Below are 8902 nucleotides of genomic sequence, written 5' to 3'. Positions count from 1 at the left end.
AGGATGGCTACTTTGCCTTGTTTCTTGGGTTTGTTTGCTTTGAAAACCTTTTTCTAACCCTTTGCACTGAGGTAGAGTCTATTTTTTTGTGGCTGAGGTGTTTCTTGTATGCAGCAGAATGTTGGGTTCTGTTTACATATCCATTCTGCTAGTCTGCATCTTTTTTATTGGAATGTTGATTCCATTGATGTTGAGAGAGATTAAAAACCAATAATTGTTAGTTCCTTTTATTTTAATGTTGGTGGTGGTAGTGTTTGTGTGCATGTTTTCTTTTAGTCTTTGTTGCAGTGAAGTTATTTATACACTGTGTTTTCTTGGGTGTAGTTAACCTCCTGGGGTTGGAGTTTTTCTTCTAGTATCTTCTTTAGGGGTGGGTTTGTGCATGGATATTGTTTAAATTTGGCTTTGTCATAAAATATCTTGTTTTCTCCATCTATTTTGATTCAAAGTTTTTCTGGGTTTAGTAGGCTAGGATGACATCTGTGTTCTCCTAGGGTTTACATAACTCCAAGGCCCTTCTGGCTTTCATAGTCTCTGTTGAGAAGTCAGGTGTGATTCTGACCAGTCTGCCTTTATATGTTACTTGTCCCTTCTCTCTTGCAGCTTTTAATATTCTTCTCTTTGCTCTGTATATTTAGTGTTTTGATTATTATGTGGCAGGAGGAATTTCTTTTTTGGTATAACCTATTTGGTGTTATGTAAGTCTCTTGTATGTTTAAAGGCATTTCTTTCTTTAGGTTGGGGAAAATTTCTTTTATGGTTTTGTTGAAAATATTTTCTAGTCCTTGGAGCCAGGAATCTTCTTTTTCTTCTATTCCTATTAATCTTATGTTTCATCTTTTCATTGTGTCCCTGATTTCTTGAATGTTATATGTCAGGAAATTTTCAACTTAATATTTTCTTTGACAGATGTATATCTTCTGTGACTGAGATTCTCTCCTCCTTTTCTTGTATTTCATTGGTGATTCTTTATTCTATAGCTCCTGTTCTCTTCCCTAAGTTTTCCATCTCTAGGATTTTCTAGGTTTGCATTTTTTTTCTTTTCTTTTTTAATATTGTTTTTATTTATTAGAGTTTATTCACTTTGTATGCCAGCTGTAGTCTTCTCCCTCACTGCCTCCCAATCCTACACTCGCTCCCTCTGCTCCTCCCATGCCCCTCCCCCTCCTCCACTAATAAGGGTGGTCCTCCTCCCCTTCCACCTGACTCTAGCCTATCATGTCTCATCAGGACTGGCTGCATTAAAATTTTATTTTAAATTTATTTATTTACTTTACATCACAATCATACCCCCTCCCTCCTATCCTCCCTGTCCCTCTTTCCCACCCTCTTCACCTTATCCCCCTCTCCTTGTCTTCAGAAAAGGGAGCCCCTCCCCTCTAAGCCACCCAGTACATCAAGTCATATCAGGACTGATCTCCCCTTTATCCACTAAGGCCAGGCAATAGGATAGGGATAAAGAGATTGAAAGCAAGCAACAGAGTCCCATTATAGACAGCCCCACTCAACTTACTAGGTGACCCACATGAAGATCAAAATGCTCATCAGTTAAATATGGGTAAGGGGTTTAGGTCAAGTCCATGCATGCTCTTTGGTTGGTGATTCTGTCTCTGTAAGCTGCCATGTATCTAGTTTAGCTGATTCTGTTGGTCTTCTTACAGCACTCTTGTCCCTTCCAGGTCCTTTGTTTGCGTTTTCTTTTTTGACTCTTTTCATTTTCAGCTCTTGAGCCATTTTATTCATTTCTTTCACCTGTTTGATTGTGTTTTCCTTTATGCCTCTGATGGTCTTTATTTGTTTGATTGTATTTTCTTGTGTTTCTTTGTGTGATTTATTGTTTCCTCTTTAAAAGCCTCCATTTGTATTTTCCTGAATTTCTTTGAGGGTTATATTCATTTCCTCTTTAAAGTTCTCTAATATCTACATAAGCATAGATTTAAGGTCATTTTCCTATGTTTCAGTTGTAATATCCATTGTTTGTTTTGGAATCTGGTGGATCCATCTTGCCCTGGTTTTTGTTCATTGTGTTCTCAGACTGGCCTTTAGCCATCTGTTTGTGGCTGGTGTTGGCTGGTCATTTCTGGAGCCAGCTGGGATTTTCAGGCATGGAGGGGAAGCCCAGCCTGGGTTATGTGCTGGGGGCTGAAAGGGGACAGGTCTATTTACCTCCCTATGGAAGTTTCTGGCCCATTGCTTTTAGGCCTGCCCCGAGGCAGTGTATTATAGGAAAAGCATGTGGCTGGGGGAGCTGCTCATCTCATGCTTGTGGAGCCCTGTGAGAGAGGAACAGGGGCCAGGGTGTCAATATTCCCCTGTGAACACTCCTCTAATACTCACTTTAGTCTACTGGGACCCACCTCTTAACAAATAAATAATTCAGTTAAGATTATTATGCTTGTTGTTTTTGTTTTTTGAGATAGGCTTTCTCTCTGTAGTCTTAGTGGTCCTGGGCTCACTTTGTAGACCAGGCTGGCCTCAGACTCACAGTGATCTGCCTGACTCTGCCTCCCAGAGTGCTGGGATTACAGGTGTGAGCAACCATGCCTGGCTTGTTATGAAATTTTAATTATACTAAAAAAATGGGAAGTAGGAGTATGGGTGTAGCTCAGTGTGATAAGCCCTTGTCTGGCATGTGAGAGGGGCTGGGTTCAAATCCCAGGACAAAAAGAGGAGGCAACCTATGCTATAATTGAAAAAAATATATAATATTTTAAAATCATGCTTGTAGGAAAATGCTATATGCCATGGGGCAATGAAGGAACGAGGAAAGGACAGACACAAGTCCAGAAAAGCCAGGATTGTTTGTGCTGTGTGCTCTGATAGAGACACCTGAGCAGCCCAGGAGCTCAGTGTGTTTGTTGTATACTGATTGAGGAGGCAGGCTTGTTGTATATAGGCAGACAAAGAAGTGGGTTTATTATGTAAAGCTGAATGAAGAAGAAGTGGCTATGATTGATAGTTTCTACATACGCTGGTTTTACCTAAATGTCAGTTGTTTGTAACATCCATACTTGGACCAGGTGAAGTCCTTGCCATTGCCCTGAGCCTGACCTAGGAAAGGCTCTGCCATTCGTATGGGTCAGAGGCATTGGGGTCCTTGAGATGGCTTGCTCATATCAACAATATACATTCACCCAAGACTTCTTCTGTTACCCATTCCATATGTCACATAATGCTGTTTACAGTATTTGTAGTAGGTGAGATTCAAGTCAGTAAACAATCTTGCAACTTAGTATGTGTGCATGTATACTTTTATACATGCAGGATTCTGTGAACAAAGACAGAAGAAAAATTGTGAAATTATCTTAAAACATATGCTAAAGAGTTCAACTAAAAAGAAAGAAGGCCAGAGTGAAATGGGACATACCATTAAAGGAGATGCAGTTATGTATGGTTTCATTGCTGTGAAAGAGCCCGCTTCCATAGGACTGACTGAGGTTTTCCACCCATATGTTACACGTGTGTAGCTTGGCCTTCATGTGGGAGCAGGGGCTGCCTATGACTCTGCTGCCTGCCTTTGGGACCTTTTCCTCCTACTGGGCTGTCTTGCCTAGCCTCAATGGGAAAGGATGTGCCTAGTGTTACTGCAATTTGATATGCCAGGGCTGGTTGTTATTTGTGGGAGACCTCTCCTTTTCCGAAGAGAAACAGAAGTGTCTGGGTGTGGATGGGGGAAAGGACTAGAAGAGGAGAGAGGGGACATTGTGTTTGTGATACAAAACAAACAAAGAGCTTGCTTCTATAAACTTCACAGTATGATTTTATCTTCTTGAGAGTTCTCCTAGGTTTTTTTGTTTTGCTGGTCTGTTTCCCAAACTTATAATGAAATCAAGGTCTGAGAGTCTAACAGGTGACATCAAATCTATACTGTTAGTTGGCTTGAAACAGGACCTCCATTCATCTTATTCAGGAGACTGACCTTGGAAGATACACAGAGGTCATCACACTTTTAAAATTTTTGTTAGACCAAGAAACTGTTCTTTTAGTTTGCTTTCTATTGCTGTGATAGAGACCATGATCAAAAACAACCTGGGGGAGAAGAGTTTATTTGACTTTTCTATCTTGAGTCACAGACCATTGAGAACCAACACAAGAACATGGAGGCAGATACTGAAGCAGAAGCCATGGAGGAGAACTGGCCCCAGGCTTGCTCAGCTGTCGTCCCTTTACAACTTCTTGCCCAGGAGTGGAACTACCACAGTGGACTGGGCCCTCCTATATCAACCATTAATCAGGAAGATGACCCACAGACTTGCCTACAGGTCAATTTGATGAAGGTAATTCTTCAGTTGACCTCCATCTTCCCTGAAGACTCTACCTTGTTTCAAGTTGACAGAGCAACCAGCACAACAAGCACTTTCTTAGTGTCGGAAGAAAGAAAGCCAGCAGTTCTGTAGGCTGCTGGTGAGAAGGGACATCAATGGTCTCATCTGGCACTGGACTGTATATGCTTCAATCCAACCTAACAGGTAAGATGTGTGCACCGGTACAGTAGTGGTTCAACCAATATGGAGAAATTAGCCATGTTCTGATTGGATCTGAATCTTTCTCCACAGGAGGTAATTTCATCCCTAATACTACAATTCTAATCAAAATTCCATGGCTGTCCCAAGATGTTACAGGTCATAAGGTAGAACCTGCTATTGTTATTTTGCTAAATGGTCCTGCTGTCAAGTTGCCTTCTAAATATCCACATTCTTATTCATAGACCTGGTCTGTTCTCAACCTTAGTCAGAGAGGCTTCTGCAGTTGATAACAGTCAGTGCTGAGATGTGTACTGGTCAAATTGCTGAGAATAAGAGCCTGAGTGCTCAGTTATAACCAAGACATCTTTCTCAACACTGCCCACTGCCCGCTGCCACTACCAGGACTCAGGGCTTATCACAGAAGAGGAGGCAGAAAGAATGTAAGAGCTAGATGATGGAGAGCAGTGCTACAAAGTATAAGCTTTTGGCATGGTTACCACACTCATGAAGTCACAGTAGTCTGCACGTGACCTGGACAAAAGCAATCTAACAAAAGCACTGTTGGAAGTTGATAGTTACCAGAGGAGGGAGAGCCATTCAGTTCTCCCTCTCTCCCTTTTCCCCATCTCTTTCCCTCTTCCCCACCTCTCTTTCTCCTAACCCTTGGTAGACTTCTCAATCTTTAGAGGATAGCCACACACATCCACGACTAGTTGGATTTAGTGTGTTCTTAACTAAAAGAACATGAAGCTTGAGAGGGTTTATTGTGGGATTTGAGGCAAGGTGGAGACAGGAAACAGGGAGTGAATATGATTATGTTTCCATGTATACATGTATAAAATTCTCAATAAGGAAAATGTAGTATTAAGAATATTTAGGTTGCAAATAGAGAGATGGCTCAGAGGTTAAGAGCACTGGCTGCTCTTCCAAAGATCCTGAGTTCAATTCCCAGCAACCACATGGTGGCTCACAACCATATATAATGTGATCTAATGCCCCCTTCTGGAATGCAGGTGTACATGCAGATAAGAGCACTCATATAAATAAATAAATAAATAAATCTTTTAAAAAATATTTAGTTAAAATAAATACAAATTAAAAAGTAGAAAACATTTAGGTTACCTAAATGTTACCTTTGAATGGGGATGGGATGTATTTTATAGGTGGAATATTCATCTAGCATATAGAAGACCCTAGGTTTCATCTTTAGTACAGAAAAGAAAAGTAGAAAGAAAAGGAAAAAAAAAAAAACCTGGGGAAATACATAAGAATACATTTTCTCCTCAATATCTTTTTAAATTTTTATTTTTTAATTTTTTGGCCTGTCAAGTTCAATGTATTAAATTTGTGACCATAATTTGAGATGTGAAATAAGGCTTTATTAGGTATGTTTTAGTTGTTACCCAGGATCCTACTGTGTTCCACATCATTCAGTTTTCTAGTGAGCACAATAGCAAAGTGGTTCAGGTACCACTAACTTTTGTTTGCCCCACGCAGACCTTCTTTTTCATCTTGAGTTTACTACACAAGGTGTAAATTCACTTATTATGTTGACTAAGTTCACCAATTTCCTTCTCCATTTTCTAGGGGAGGTACCATAGCTAGTCTGGGATTTATGAATGATTTGGACATTTTCTGTGTTTCGTCTTGTTGTGTCAACCAGGGCCCAGCCCAGAAAGCAGTGGTGTCAAGAATGAAGGGGAATGTAACTTGTTTTATTAATTAAATAATTTAAAAAGAGAACAAATAGCTGGTTTGGATGGTATGCACTTCAAATCATAGCTCTGATGTTGCTAAAGCTAGAGAATTACAAATTCAAGAATAACCTGGATTACTTAGTGTGAGTCTATTGAAAAGAGAAGGAGAGAATTAACCCTGAGCCCTAAGGCTTAAAAACCATATTTTTAAATGTATGCTTCAAAGTTTGAATTATTCAGTTGGGTGCAGTTGGTGAATTTCTACAGTTCCAGAACTCAGGGCTCTGACATGGGAGTATTTCCATGACTTCAAGGCCACCCGAATCTACTTATGGAGTTCAAGTCTATACCACCCCATTTTCTTGCATCCAGAACTAGAAGTTGCAAGTTCTTCCATCCCATGGGCCAGGGGAGGCCATGACTTAGAGACCCGCTGTCTAAGGCGTTAGATGGAGCTACAGTGTGAAATTCTGCCTACAAAAGAAGCAGGCAGAATTATTGACACATGATTATTGTCTTGGTTACTGTTCTATTACTGTGATAAGACACCATGACCAAGGCAACTTTTAAAAGAAAACATTTAATCAGGACTATCTTACAGGTTTAGGGGATTAATCCATGATCATCACAATGGAGAGCACAATGGCAGTGGGCAGGCACGGTGTTGGAACAGTCAGTATCTGAGAGCTCACATGATCCACAAGTGGCAGGCAGAAAAAGAGAGAGAGGGAGAGAAGAGGGAGGGAGAGAGAGGAGAGAGAGAGCAAGTACTAGACTAGGCCTGATGCGGGCTTCAAAACATCAGATCTACCCCCCCCTAGTGACTTACTTCTTCAACAAGGCCACACCTCCTAATCCTCACCAAATACTTCCACTACTGAGGACCAAACATTCAAATATATGGGCCTACTGGGGTCATTCTGGATCAAACCACTGCAGTCACTAAGTGTCCTTTCCTAGACAGAAAGCTCATTATTTATATACAGAATTCCACAGGTGGGAAGTTAGCAACTGTTGTGAAATTATATCTATGACTGAAACTTCACATGGTCCTCGAACAAACCAGCAATCCGTAGTGTTGGAGAGTGGTCTGATGTGTGTTACTAGCTCTTAGGTAGGTTTTCAAAAGCAAATATAGGTATAACCAGATCTTAAGGGCTAGTAACACACAACCTCCAACAATTCCTCTTTTCTGTCTAAATAAACCTAACATGCATCAGACCAACCTCCAACATGGTAGCAAATAGCAGCCATGGGGACAGCAAGAAGTCACATTGAAAAGTTCCCAAACAGAGAGCTACTTCACTATGAGCAATCTGCTCATTCCTGACAAAATCATTATGCTGGGCAGCTAAACTGATGAAGCTAATGCTTCACAGAGACAAGAATTTTTGTCAAATTTACTCCAACAGTGGCCTTTTACTTGCCTTCAAGTAATTTTTGTTGAATTGAAAGACCGTTGCCTCTAAAACTACCCTTGCCTACTCTGAAATGTAGATCCATAGGTCCCTCCAGAAGAACGGAATGCCAAGAAGTGTGGAAGTCTGCTTTTTAAAATATCTTAATTTTTGTGATGGGTTTTGACAGTGTTGCTTAATCCAGCAACTGATACAAGCAGACTCAGAGACCCACAGCTAAACATTATATGGAGCTCACGTAGAATCCTTTGGAAGAAAAGGGAGGAAGGATTATAGAAGCCAAAGGGTTAAGGACACTAAAATAAAACCCACGGAATCAACTCACCAGGGCTCATAAGTGCTCCACAGAGACTGAAGTAACAATTAGGGAGCCCGTATGGGTCTGACCTAGGCCCTCTGCATATGTGTTATGGTTGCGTAGCTTGGTGTGCTTGTGGGAGCGGTGGCTGTCTCTGACTCCTTTGCCTGCTCTTGGGACCCTTTTCTCTCTACTGCATGGCCTCCTCCAGCCTTGATGCAAGTGTTTGTAACTTGTTATGCCATGTTTGGATGATATCCCTGGGAAACCTGCTCTTTTCTGAGGGGAAATGATGGGTCTGGAAGTAACAGAGGGAAGGGAGACTGCAGTGGGGATGTAGTGTATGAGAGAAAAGTAAGTAAAAATGGAAAGTAAGTGAATAAAGTTCAGTCTGAGACAAAGCAAGTCTTGGCCTACCTCACATTGCCTCACCCCAGCAACAAGCCCAACCAACTGTCAAGTTCCCATCGACCTGGGGTGCATGCCTGTCACTTCTGTATTTTCTGTATTTTCACACTCTTGTCCCCACTCTCACCCCCACCTCTGCTTGTGTCCCAGACTAATGCTAATTACATTTAAATGTGAACTTGTTCATGTCTGCGAACTTGTAATGTCTCAGTGTTTCACTTGAGATGTCAGAAAGTTTCTTCTAAGGACTGTCTAAGGCTGCCTAGAAAGTAGAAGCCATTCTTAGATGGCCTAGTGTCTGCTTAGGAAACACAGAGGTTCATGCTTCCTCAAGCATCCTGGGTGGAAAACTTTGTGCATCAACTTCCCTGAAAGACCATCGGTCAAACGCAGGAATAAGGCTTTTAAAAAAGCGGTTTGTGCCGCTCCAATTTCCTGGGCATATTTAAAAATATAACATTTAGACCAAATGTATGAGTAAGTTGAGGTTTGTTTGCTTGTTTTTTCCCTTAGTTTGAGACAGAAACAGTCTCTTTGAAGAAACCACAGAGCCTTCTACTGCTCTCAGGTATGAGAAGACAGTTCGCAATCAAGCCAATGGCATGTTGACATATA

The sequence above is a fragment of the Psammomys obesus genome, unplaced genomic scaffold, assembly GCF_907164565.1.
Source record: "Psammomys obesus unplaced genomic scaffold, mPsaObe1.curated_primary_1811, whole genome shotgun sequence".
NCBI lineage: Eukaryota > Metazoa > Chordata > Mammalia > Rodentia > Muridae > Psammomys > Psammomys obesus.
This window is presented reverse-complemented; position numbering follows the sequence as displayed.